A 12,350-nucleotide genomic window follows, 5' to 3' on the forward strand; every position below is an offset into this window, starting at 1 on the left:
TTTTTTCATCACTGATAGTTTTCATTATAATCTTTCACTTCTTTGGGTAGTTCCTAGGTATTGAATTTTATGTGTAACTATTTTAAAAGGGGGTACTTAAATTTTTTTTTTCAGATTGTTCACTGTTGTCATATAAAAATGCTACTGATTTTTATATATTGATTTTGTATTCTGCAACTTGACTGAATTTATCACTTCTAATAGGTTTTGGGTGGAGTCTTTAGGTTTTTTTCAAATATAAGATCACATCATCTGCAAATAAGGATAACTTGACTTCTTCCATTCCAATTTGGATGCCCTTTATATCATTCTCTTTTCTGATTGTTCTAGCTAGGACTTTTAGTACTGTGGTGAATAACGGTAGTGAAAGTGGGCATCCTTGTGTTCCAAATCTTACAGGAAAGACTTTGAGTTCTCCACATTCAGTATGATAAGAGCTATGGGTCTGCTGTATATGACTTTTATTATGTTGAGATATGTTCCTTCTGTACCCAGCTTTTTGAGAGTTTTTATCATGAAAGGATGTTGATGAAATGCCTTTTCAGCATCAATTGAAATGATCACATGGTTTTTATCCTTCATTCTGTTGATATCATATGTCACATTGATTTATGTATGTTGAACCATCCTTGCATCCCAGGGATAAATTACATTTGATCATGATGAATGATCTAATATATTAGTGAATTTGGTTTGGTAATGTTGAGAATTTTTGAATCAATATTCATCAGAGATATTGGCCTGTAGTTTTCTTTCTTTTTCTTTTCTTTGTTTTGTTTTGTTTTGATGTATCTTTGTCTGATTTTGATATCAGGGTAATACTGGTCTTGTAGAATGAGTTTAGAAGTATTCTCCCCTTCTCTATTTTTTGGAATAGTTTGGGAAGGATTGGTAAAATTCAGCAGTGAAGCCATCAGTCCCGAGCTTTTCTTTACTGGGAGACTTTTTATTATAGCTTCAACATTGTTACTTCTTGGTCCGTTCAGGTTTTAGATTTCTTCCTGATTCAATCTTGATTGGTTGTATATATCTAGGAATTTGTGCATTTCTTCTAGATTTTCTGATTTATTGGTATATAATTGCTTATACTATCCGCCAGTGATACTAGGAATCAAATTCTTTGAATTTCTATAACATCAGTTGTAGTGTCTCCTTTTTCATTTTTGATTTTATTTATTCTTATCTTTTTTTTTTTTTTTTTAGTTCGGGTATGTCAATTTTGTTTAACTTTTTAAAAAACAACCTTTGTTTCATTGATGTTTTGTATTTTCATTTCAGTTTTATTTATGTCTGTGCTGATCTTTATTATTTATTTTCTTATAATTTTGGGCTTGGTTTGCTCCTGCTTTTCTAGTTCGTTAAGATGGATTGTTAGATTATTTATGTGGAGTTTTTCTTCTTTTTGATGTAGGCACTTATAGCTATACACTTTCTTTTGAGTACTGCTTCTACTGTATCTCATAGGTTTTTCTATGTTGTATTTCCATTATCATTTGTTTCAAGAAATTGTTCAATTTTCTTCTTAATTTCTTCATTGACTCACTGGTCATTTAGGCGCATATTGTTTAATTTCCATGTATTTGCATAGTTTCCAAAATTCCTCTTATTGATTTCTAGTTTTATTCTCTTTTGGTCAGAGAAGGTGCTTGATATTATCTCAGTTTTTTTGAATGTTTGAAGACTTGTTTTGATACCTAACATATGACCTATCCTTAAGGAGGATTTGAATAAACTTCCAACCCCCATTTCTTTCTCTACCTGCTCTTTAAGACCAATAACTCTTAGAATTACCCTTTTGAGGCTATTTTCTACATCCTGTAGACATGCTTCATTGTTTTTTCTTTCTTCTCCTCTGAGTGTGTATTTTCCAATAGCTTATATTCAAGCTCACTATTCTTTCTTTTGCTTGATCAATTCTGGTATTAATGGACACTGTTGCATTCTTCAGTATGCCAACTGCATTTTTCAGCTCCATAATTTCTGCTCAATTCTTTTTATTTCAGTCTCTTTGTTAAATTTATCTGATGGAATTCTGCATTTCTTTTCTGTGTTGCCTTGAATTTTCTTGAGTTTTCTCAAAACAGCTATTTTGAATTCTCTGTCTGAAAGGTCATGTATCGCTGTTTCTTCAGGAAGAGCCCTGGTGCTTTATCTAGTTCATTTGGTGAGGTATTATTTTCCTGGAATGTCTTGATTCTTGTAGGTGTTCATCTGTGTCTGGGCATTGAAGAGTTAGGTACTTACTTGCAGTCTTTACTGTCTGGGTTTGTTTGTACTTGTCTTTCTTAGGAAGGCTTTTCAGATATTTGAAGAGACTTGAGTGTTGTGATCTAAGCTGTACCTGCTTTAGGGGGCACTCCAAGTCCAGTAACACTATGGTTCTTGTAGACTCATAGAGGTACTGCCTTTATGGTCTTGGGCAAGATCCAGGATAATTCTCTGGATTACCAGGCAGAGACTCTTGTTCTCTTCCCTTACTTTCTCCCAAGCAGAGTTTCTCTTCTGAGTTGCCTGAAGTTGGGGGTGGAGTGACACAACCACCCTGTGGCCACCACCACAGTGACTGTACTGGGTCAGACCTGAAGCCAGCACGCCACTGAGTCTCACCCAAGGCCTACTATAACCACATCCTGGCTACTGCCTATGTTTGCTCAAGAACCTGGTGCTTAACAATCAGCAAGTGGCGAAGCCAGCCAGGCCTGTGTCTTTCCCTTCAGGGTGATGAGGTCCCCCAGGCTCCAGTTGGATCCAGAGATGTTGTCCTGAAGTCAGGGACTAGAGTCAAAACCTTAGACGTCTGCCTGGTGTTCTGTTGTATTGTGGCTGACCTGACACTCAAACCACAAGATACAGTCCTTCTCACACTTCTGTCCCCTTTCCAAAAGCAGAGGAGCCTCACCCCGTAGCTACCACCATCCCAGGCCACAAGGACTACTGCCAGACTATTGCTGATGTTCCCGTAAGGCCCCAGGTCTCTCGACTCGGTTGGTGGTGAATGCTGCCTGGCCTGGGACTCACCCTTCACGGCAGTGGGCTTCCCTCCCTCTGACCCAGGACGGGTCCAGAAATGCCATTCAAGAATCAAGTCCCGGAATTAGGGACACTAATAGCCCGCTGGGTACTCTACCCTGCTGTGGCTGTGCCAATATCTAAGGTGCAAGATGAAGTCCCCTTTACTTTTCTCAAGCAGAAGGAGTCTCGGCCTGTGGCCCACCATAGCTGGGAATGTGCTGAGTCTCCCCTGAAGCCAGCAAGTCTCAGTGGCTCACCAAGGTCCTCGACATAGTACCTGGGTATCACTGCTGGTTATTCAGGGCCCAAGGGGTCTTCAGTTGGCAAGCGATGAATGCTGGCAGGACTGGGTCCTTGTAACCCAGGATGTGTCTAGAAATGTCACTGGGGAATGGGAGTTAGGGCCTGGAATGTGGGGTGAGGGAGCCTCACAAATCTTGCTGGTGACGTGTCCTGCTGTGGCTGAGCTGGTATCCAAGATGGAAGGTGAAGACCTCACCACTCTTCCCCTTCTCAAGTGGAGGGAAGGGGTCTCCTTTAGAGCTGTGAGCTGTGCAGTCTGGGTTTAGGAGTGGGATGATGCCAGCACTCCCTTAGCCACCTCAGCTGATGTCTCAGTAGGTTGTGTGCCCCCACCAAGTCTACTGTGCTCTCGGCCCGGTTCAGCCCTACGGTTCAGCCCTAGGACTCACCTAAGAGTCGCAGTCCTTATGGCCTAGTCTGCCTTTCAAGTTTACTTAGAGACACAAAGTGCTTTAGCCTTCAGTGGCGAGGTTTACAGGATCTCAAGTTTGGACTGCTGGGAGGAGTGATTCCACTCTGGCTGGGCCTGGTTTAAATGCCGCCATGGGTGAGAGCATCAGCTGAGTTTGGTCCAGTTTTCCTTTCTGCTGTAGCAGGACAGCTGAGTTTAACGCCTCATAATTGCAGTGCTCTCTCTCCTCCAGCGCCCAGATATGCTCTCTGTACCACACAGAAGGGTGGGTGAGGGGTGGCACTGGCGATTCAAGACTGTTTTTTCTATCTCTTCCGTGCCTCTTTTCAGTGATATGAACTTAAAACCAGGTACTATAGGTGCTCGTGTGATTTTTAGTTCTGACGAAGTTGTTTTTCTGTGTGGTTAGTTGTTAAATTGGTGTCCTTGCACAGAGGATGATCAGAAGAGCCTTCTTTTCTACCACCTTGCTCCGCCTCCTCCATTTCCATCTTAACACACTGTCCTCTCAGCCTCTGTGACAGGACTGTTCATTTCGTGTCTCACTGGCTTGGTTTTCTAGTCATCTTGCCCAGCTCTTCTCTCGTGCTCTAACTTTTTAGAGTGTTCGAGTTACCAAGGGATCAATCCTATTACTCTTCTTTTTCTAATCTACTCTACCTTGGAAGCACATTATAATAACTTGGGGATTTTCCTTATAGACATGTTCCAACCACTACATGAAGAAGGAATGACAGAATATCCATATTTTGTAACCACTAATGAAATAAAGGTTATAGGTAGTGATCCTCCATGACTGCTATAATCTTTAGGTAAAAAATTAATAGAGAACTTTGTAGTGGATGAATCAGGTTGACAACACCTGAATCCATTGATCAGTCTTAACCTCACAAAAAGAGATGGCTAGGCATTATAGAGGTCTTCACTTACTGTTGTTGACAGGTTCTTGGAAACTTCAGCTTTAAGTGAAATAACAAAACCAATGTTACCATAGGCTAATACATATAAACAAAAGTTAAAGTTCCTATGGCATATTTCTGGTCACAAAAACATCACCAAACTTCTAATAAAGACCCAAAACAATTTTAATCTTGAACATTGAAATAAATGTGAATCCTGTATACATGTAAGAAAACAAAATAATTATTTACCCAATTTTTGGTGAATCAGTGAGTCATGGCAGTCATTCATGGTGGTGGTTGGTCAAATTGAGGAATAAATGTCAGCAAAGTAAATATTGTAAGGACTACCCTTTACCACCATGTGGTTCAAACCAGTCACAAACTTGATGGACTTGCTGGGCGATTTTATACTGCATTGTTTATTTTTGTGCATTTGTATGATTATTGTCTAATTTAAAATTTTTTATTTGACAATAATTCATATTCATTTTTTCATTTTCCAACTTGCTTGTTCCAGTTCAGGATTGCAGGTGGCCAAAACCTATCATGGCAGCTTAGGGCGCAAGATAGGAACCAGCATGAGACAGAATGCCGTTTCATCCCACGGTGAACTCACACCCAAACTCAGACTGGGAGGATGTTGACACACCAGTTCAGCTAGCATGCACATCTTTCGTATGTGGGAAGCCAGGGTATATGTAGAAAACCCATGCAGACATGGGAAAACATGAAAACTCCACACAGGCTGTGACTATGGCTAGGAATTGATGTTTATTCCCTTATATAATGAAAGACATTGAATGAAAGGCTGACATTAGAGGACTTGCTGTATGTGCTTCCTGATGCAAGTACATCATGCCTCACTTGAAGTATTCCTGCCAACAAATCTTTCCTGAAGCCCATCAAGCTCTAGATCTTACTATCAGTTTACCAGAAAGAAAGGAAACAGAAAAACATGTTAAATGACCCCCTGGAGAAGTAATCAACAAAATTCAGTGTATGGGAAGCTATTAAATACGAGGGTAAAAAGAGCAAGGGGTAATGTATAGAATAAAAATGATTTAAGAGACACATCCATTAAGGACCACAGCTGGCCTTGTTTGGATCCTAATTTGAATAAGTCAACTGTAAAACAACAACAGCAAAGAGAAAATTAGGAAAATTTGAGTACTGACTGGGTATTTGGTAATACTAGAAATTAAAACTTTTTTGGCATAAAGATTTATTTTAGAGCTAAAAATTTGTGAATGATTTTATGTATCTGAGATTTGCTTCAAAATAAGCCAGGGTAAGGATGGTGGGAGGAGAGGAGCAGAGGGTAGGTTGGTGAGGTAGAGATGAAATTAGATTGCTCCTAAGTGGATAATTATTGGAATTGACTGATGGATACGTGATATTCATGATACTATTTTATCTGTTATATGTTTAGAATTTTTTGTCATAAAAGTTTGTTAAAGTGCTTAGAGAGCTTTAAAAAACATGTGGATGCTAACCCCCCTCCCTCCACAGATATCTGATTTATTGGTCTAGGATAGGGAATCAATTTTTTAAAGTGTCCCGGGGGACCCTAATGTGCAACCAGGGTTGAGAACTACTGCTTTATATTATGTCCCTAGATGATCTCATTTACTGCTTTAAAACTATTAATATGCTGACACCTCCGAGATTTATGTCTCTAGCCCTGACCTTTCCCTTGATCTCTGGGCTTGTGTATTCCTCTGCACACTTGACATCATTACTGGGAGGTCAGATAGTCATCTCAACCTGAACATGGTGAAGACAAAACTCTTCATTTTCAACCCCAAACCTGTTTCTCTCCCAGTGTTTTCTATCTCAACAAATGGAACTACTATCTGCCCAGTTATAGGCGGTAAATAAATACTACTTCTGATAAAAAGGAAGTTTTAAAAAAAGTATGTTGTAGAAAAACCCCTTGGGGGGCGGAGCAAGATGGCCGAATCGGAACAGCTCCAGTCTCCAACTCCCAGCGCGAGCGGCACAGAAGACTGGTGATTTCTGCATTTTCAACTGAGGTACTGGGTTCATCTCACTAGGGAGTGCCGGACAATCGGTGCTGGTCAGCTGCTGCAGCCCGACCAGCGAGAGCTGAAGCAGGGCGAGGCATGCCTCACCTGGGAAGCGCAAGGGGGAAGGGAATCCCTTTTCCTAGCCAGGGGAACTGAGACACACAACACCTGGAAAATCGGGTAACTCCTACCCCAATACTGCGCTTTAAGGAATCGGGCACACCAGGAGATTATATCCCACACCTGGCCAGGAGGGTCCCACGCCCATGGAGCGTCCCTCATTGCTAGCACAGCAGTCTGTGATCTACCGGCAAGGCAGCAGTGAGGCTGGGGGAGGGGCGCCCGCCATTGCTGAGGCTTAAGTAGGTAAACAAAGCCGCTGGGAAGCTCGAACTGGGTGGAGCTCACAGCAGTTCAAGGAAACCTGCCTGTCTCTGTACACTCCACCTCTGGGGACAGGGCACAGTAAACAAAAGCAGCAGAAACCTCTGCAGACGCGAACGACTCTGTCTGACAGTTTTGAAGAGAGCAGTGGATCTCCCAACACGGAGGTTGAGATCTGAGAAGGGACAGACTGCCTGCTCAAGTGGGTCTCTGACCCCTGAGTAGCCTAACTGGGAGACATCCCCCACTAGGGGCAGTCTGACACCCCACACCTCACAGGGTGGAGTACACCCCTGAGAGGAAGCCTCCAAAGCAAGAATCAGACAGGTACACTCGCGGTTCAGCAATATTCTATCTTCTGCAGCCTCTGTTGCTGACACCCAGGCAAACAGGGTCTGGAGTGGACCTCAAGCAATCTCCAACAGACCTACAGCTGAGGGTCCTGACTGTTAGAAGGAAAACTATCAAACAGGAAGGACACCTACACCAAAACCCCATCAGTACGTCACCATCATCATCAAAGTCCAGAGGCAAATAAAACCACAAAGATGGGGAAAAAGCAGGGCAGAAAAGCTGGAAATTCAAAAAATAAGAGCGCATCTCCCCCTGCAAAGGAGCGCAGCTCATCGCCAGCAACGGATCAAAGCTTGACGGAGAATGACTTTGACGAGATGAGAGAAGAAGGCTTCAGTCCATCAAACTTCTCAGAGCTAAAGGAGGAATTACGTACCCAGCGCAAAGAAACTAAAAATCTTGAAAAGAAAGTGGAAGAATTGATGGCTACAGTAATTAATGCAGAGAAGGTCATAAACGAAATGAAAGAGATGAAAACCATGACACGAGAAATACGTGACAAATGCACAAGCTTCAGTAACCGACTCGATCAACTGGAAGAAAGATTATCAGTGATTGAGGATCAAATGAATGAAATGAAGCGAGAAGAGAAACCAAAAGAAAAAAGAAGAAAAAGAAATGAACAAAGCCTGCAAGAAGTATGGGATTATGTAAAAAGACCAAATCTACGTCTGATTGGGGTGCCTGAAAGTGAGGGGGAAAATGGAACCAAGTTGGAAAACACTCTTCAGGATATCATCCAGGAGAACTTCCCCAACCTAGTAGGGCAGGCCAACATTCAAATTCAGGAAATACAGAGAACGCCACAAAGATACTCCTCGAGAAGAGCAACTCCAAGACACATAATTGCCAGATTCACCAAAGTTGAAATGAAGGAAAAAATCTTAAGGGCAGCCAGAGAGAAAGGTCGGGTTACCCACAAAGGGAAGCCCATCAGACTAACAGCAGATCTCTCGGCAGAAACTCTCCAAGCCAAAAGAGAGTGGGGCCCAATATTCAACATTCTTAAAGAAAAGAATTTTAAACCCAGAATTTCATATCCAGCCAAACTAAGTTTCATAAGTGAAGGAGAAATAAAATCCTTTACAGATAAGCAAATGCTTAGAGATTTTGTCACCACTAGGCCTGCCTTACAAGAGACCCTGAAGGAAGCACTAAACATGGAAAGGAACAACCGGTACCAGCCATTGCAAAAACATGCCAAAATGTAAAGACCATTTAGGCTAGGAAGAAACTGCATCAACTAACGAGCAAAATAACCAGTTAATATCATAATGGCAGGATCAAGTTCACACATAACAATATTAACCTTAAATGTAAATGGACTAAATGGTCCAAGTAAAAGACACAGACTGGCAAACTGGATAAAGAGTCAAGACCCATCAGTCTGCTGTATTCAGGAGACCCATCTCACACGCAGAGACATACATAGGCTCAAAATAAAGGGATGGAGGAAGATTTACCAAGCAAATGGAGAACAAAAAAAAGCAGGGGTTGCAATACTAGTCTCTGAAAAAACAGACTTTAAACCATCAAAGATCAAAAGAGACAAAGAAGGCCATTACATAATGGTAAAGGGGTCAATTCAACAGGAAGAGCTAACTATCCTAAATATATATGCACCCAATACAGGAGCACCCAGATTCATAAAGCAAGTCCTTAGAGACTTACAAGGAGACTTAGACTCCCATACAATAATAATGGGAGACTTCAACACTCCACTGTCAACATTAGACAGATCAACGAGACAGAAAGTTAACAAGGATATCCAGGAATTGAACTCATCTCTGCAGCAAGCAGACCTAATAGACATCTATAGAACTCTCCACCCCAAATCAACAGAATATACATTCTTCTCAGCACCACATCGCACTTATTCCAAAATTGACCACATAATTGGAAGTAAAGCACTCCTTAGTAAATGTACAAGAATAGAAATTGTAACAAACTGTCTCTCAGACCACAGTGCAATCAAACTAGAACTCAGGACTAAGAAACTCAATCAAAACCGCTCAACTACATGGAAACTGAACAACCTGCTCTTGAATGACTACTGGGTACATAACGAAATGAAGGCAGAAATAAAGATGTTCTTTGAAACCAATGAGAACAAAGATACGACATACCAGAATCTCTGGAACACATTTAAAGCAGTGTGTAGAGGGAAATTTATAGCACTAAATGCCCACAAGAGAAAGCAGGAAAGATCTAAAATTGACACTCTAACATCACAATGAAAAGAACTAGAGAAACAAGAGCAAACACATTCAAAAGCTAGCAGAAGGCAAGAAATAACTAAGATCAGAGCAGAACTGAAGGAGATAGAGACACAAAAAACTCTCCAAAAAATCAATGAATCCAGGAGTTGGTTTTTTGAAAAAATCAACAAAATTGACAGACCGCTAGCAAGACTAATAAAGAAGAAAAGAGAGAAGAATCAAATAGACGCAATAAAAAATGATAAAGGGGATATCACCACCGACCCCACAGAAATACAAACTACCATCAGAGAATACTATACACACCTCAACGCAAATAAACTAGAAAATCTAGAAGAAATGGATAATTTCCTGGACACTTACACTCTTCCAAGACTAAACCAGGAAGAAGTTGAATCCCTGAATAGACCAATAGCAGGCTCTGAAATTGAGGCAATAATTAATAGCCTACCAACGAAAAAAAGTCCAGGACCAGATGGATTCACAGCTGAATTCTACCAGAGGTACAAGGAGGAGCTGGTACCATTACTTCTGAAACTATTCCAATCAATAGAAAAAGAGGGAATCCTCCCTAACTCATTTTATGAGGGCAACATCATCCTGATACCAAAGCCTGGCAGAGACACAACAAAAAAAGAGAATTTTAGACCAATATCCCTGATGAACATCGATGCAAAAATCCTCAATAAAATACTGGCAAACCAGATTCAACAGCACATCAAAAAGCTTATCCACTATGATCAAGTGGGCTTCATTCCTGGGATGCAAGGCTGGTTCAACATTCGCAAATCAATAAACATAATCCAGCATATAAACAGAACCAAAGACAAGAACCACATGATTATCTCAATAGATGCAGAAAAGGCTTTTGACAAAATTCTACAGCCCTTCATGCTAAAAACGCTCAATAAATTGGTATTGATGGGACGTACCTCAAAATAATAAGAGCTATTTATGACAAACCCACAGCCAATATCATACTGAATGGGCAAAAACTGGAAAAATTCCCTTTGAAAACTGGCACAAGACAGGGATGCCCTCTCTCACCACTCCTATTCAACATAGTGTTGGAAGTTCTGGCTAGGGCAATCAGGCAAGAGAAAGAAATCAAGGGGATTCAGTTAGGAAAAGAAGAAGTCAAATTGTCCCTGTCTGCAGATGACATGATTGTATATTTAGAAAATCCCATTGTCTCAGCCCAAAATCTCCTTAAGCTGAGCAGCAACTTCAGCAAAGTCTCAGGATACAAAATTAATGTGCAAAAATCACAAGCATTCTTATACACCAGTAACAGACAAACAGAGAGCCAAATCATGAATGAACTTCCATTCACAATTGCTTCAAAGAGAATAAAATACTTAGGAATCCAACTTACAAGGGATGTAAAGGACCTCTTCAAGGAGAACTACAAACCACTGCTCAGTGAAATAAAAGAGGACACAAACAAATGGAAGAACATACCATGCTCATGGATAGGAAGAATCAATATTGTGAAAATGGCCATACTGCCCAAGGTTATTTATAGATTCAATGCCATCCCCATCAAGCTACCAACGAGTTTCTTCACAGAATTGGAAAAAACTGCTTTAAAGTTCATATGGAACCAAAAAAGAGCCCGCATCTCCAAGACAATCCTAAGTCAAAAGAACAAAGCTGGAGGCATCATGCTACCTGACTTCAAACTATACTACAAGGGTACAATAACCAAAACAGCATGGTACTGGTACCAAAACAGAGATATAGACCAATGGAACAGAACAGAGTCCTCAGAAATAATACCACACATCTACAGCCATCTGATCTTTGACAAACCTGAGAGAAACAAGAAATGGGGAAAGGATTCCCTATTTAATAAATGGTGCTGGGAAAATTGGCTAGCCATAAGCAGAATGCTGAAACTGGATCCTTTCCTTACTCCTTATACGAAAATTAATTCAAGATGGATTAGAGACTTAAATGTTAGACCTAATACCATAAAAACCCTAGAGGAAAACCTAGGTAGTACCATTCAGGACATAGGCATGGGCAAAGACTGCATGTCTAAAACACCAAAAGCAACGGCAGCAAAAGTCAAAATTGACAAATGGGATCTCATTAAACTAAAGAGCTTCTGCACAGCAAAAGAAACTACCATCAGAGTGAACAGGCAACCTACAGAATGGGAGAAAATTTTTGCAATCTACTCATCTGACAAAGGGCTAATATCCAGAACCTACAAAGAACTCAAACAAATTTACAAGAAAAAAACAAACAACCCCATTAAAAAGTGGGCAAAGGATATGAACAGACATTTCTCAAAAGAAGACATGCATACAGCCAACAGACACATGAAAAAATGCTCATCATCACTGGCCATCAGAGAAATGCAAATCAAAACCACAATGAGATACCATCTCACACCAGTTAGAATGGCAATCATTAAAAAGTCAGGAAACAACAGGTGCTGGAGAGGATGTAGAGAAATAGGAACACTTTTACACTGTTGGTGGGATTGTAAACTAGTTCAACCATTGTGGAAAACAGTGTGGCGATTCCTCAAGGATCTAGAACTAAAAATACCATTTGACCCAGCCATCCCATTACTGGGTATATACCCAAAGGATTATAAATCATGCTGCTATAAAAACACATGCACACGTATGTTTATTGTGGCACTATTCACAATAGCAAAGACTTGGAATCAACCCAAATGTCCATCAGTGACAGATTGGATTAAGAAAATGTGGCACATATACAC

General features: G+C 40.7%; 1 pseudogene; it reads left to right on the forward strand.

Annotated features, from left to right (window-relative positions):
* Nucleotides 1–12,350, forward strand: part of LOC103235479 (SHC SH2 domain-binding protein 1-like) — a 47,771-nt pseudogene that overhangs the window by 10,470 nt on the left and 24,951 nt on the right.

The sequence above is a fragment of the Chlorocebus sabaeus genome, chromosome 6 (assembly GCF_047675955.1).
Source record: "Chlorocebus sabaeus isolate Y175 chromosome 6, mChlSab1.0.hap1, whole genome shotgun sequence".
NCBI lineage: Eukaryota > Metazoa > Chordata > Mammalia > Primates > Cercopithecidae > Chlorocebus > Chlorocebus sabaeus.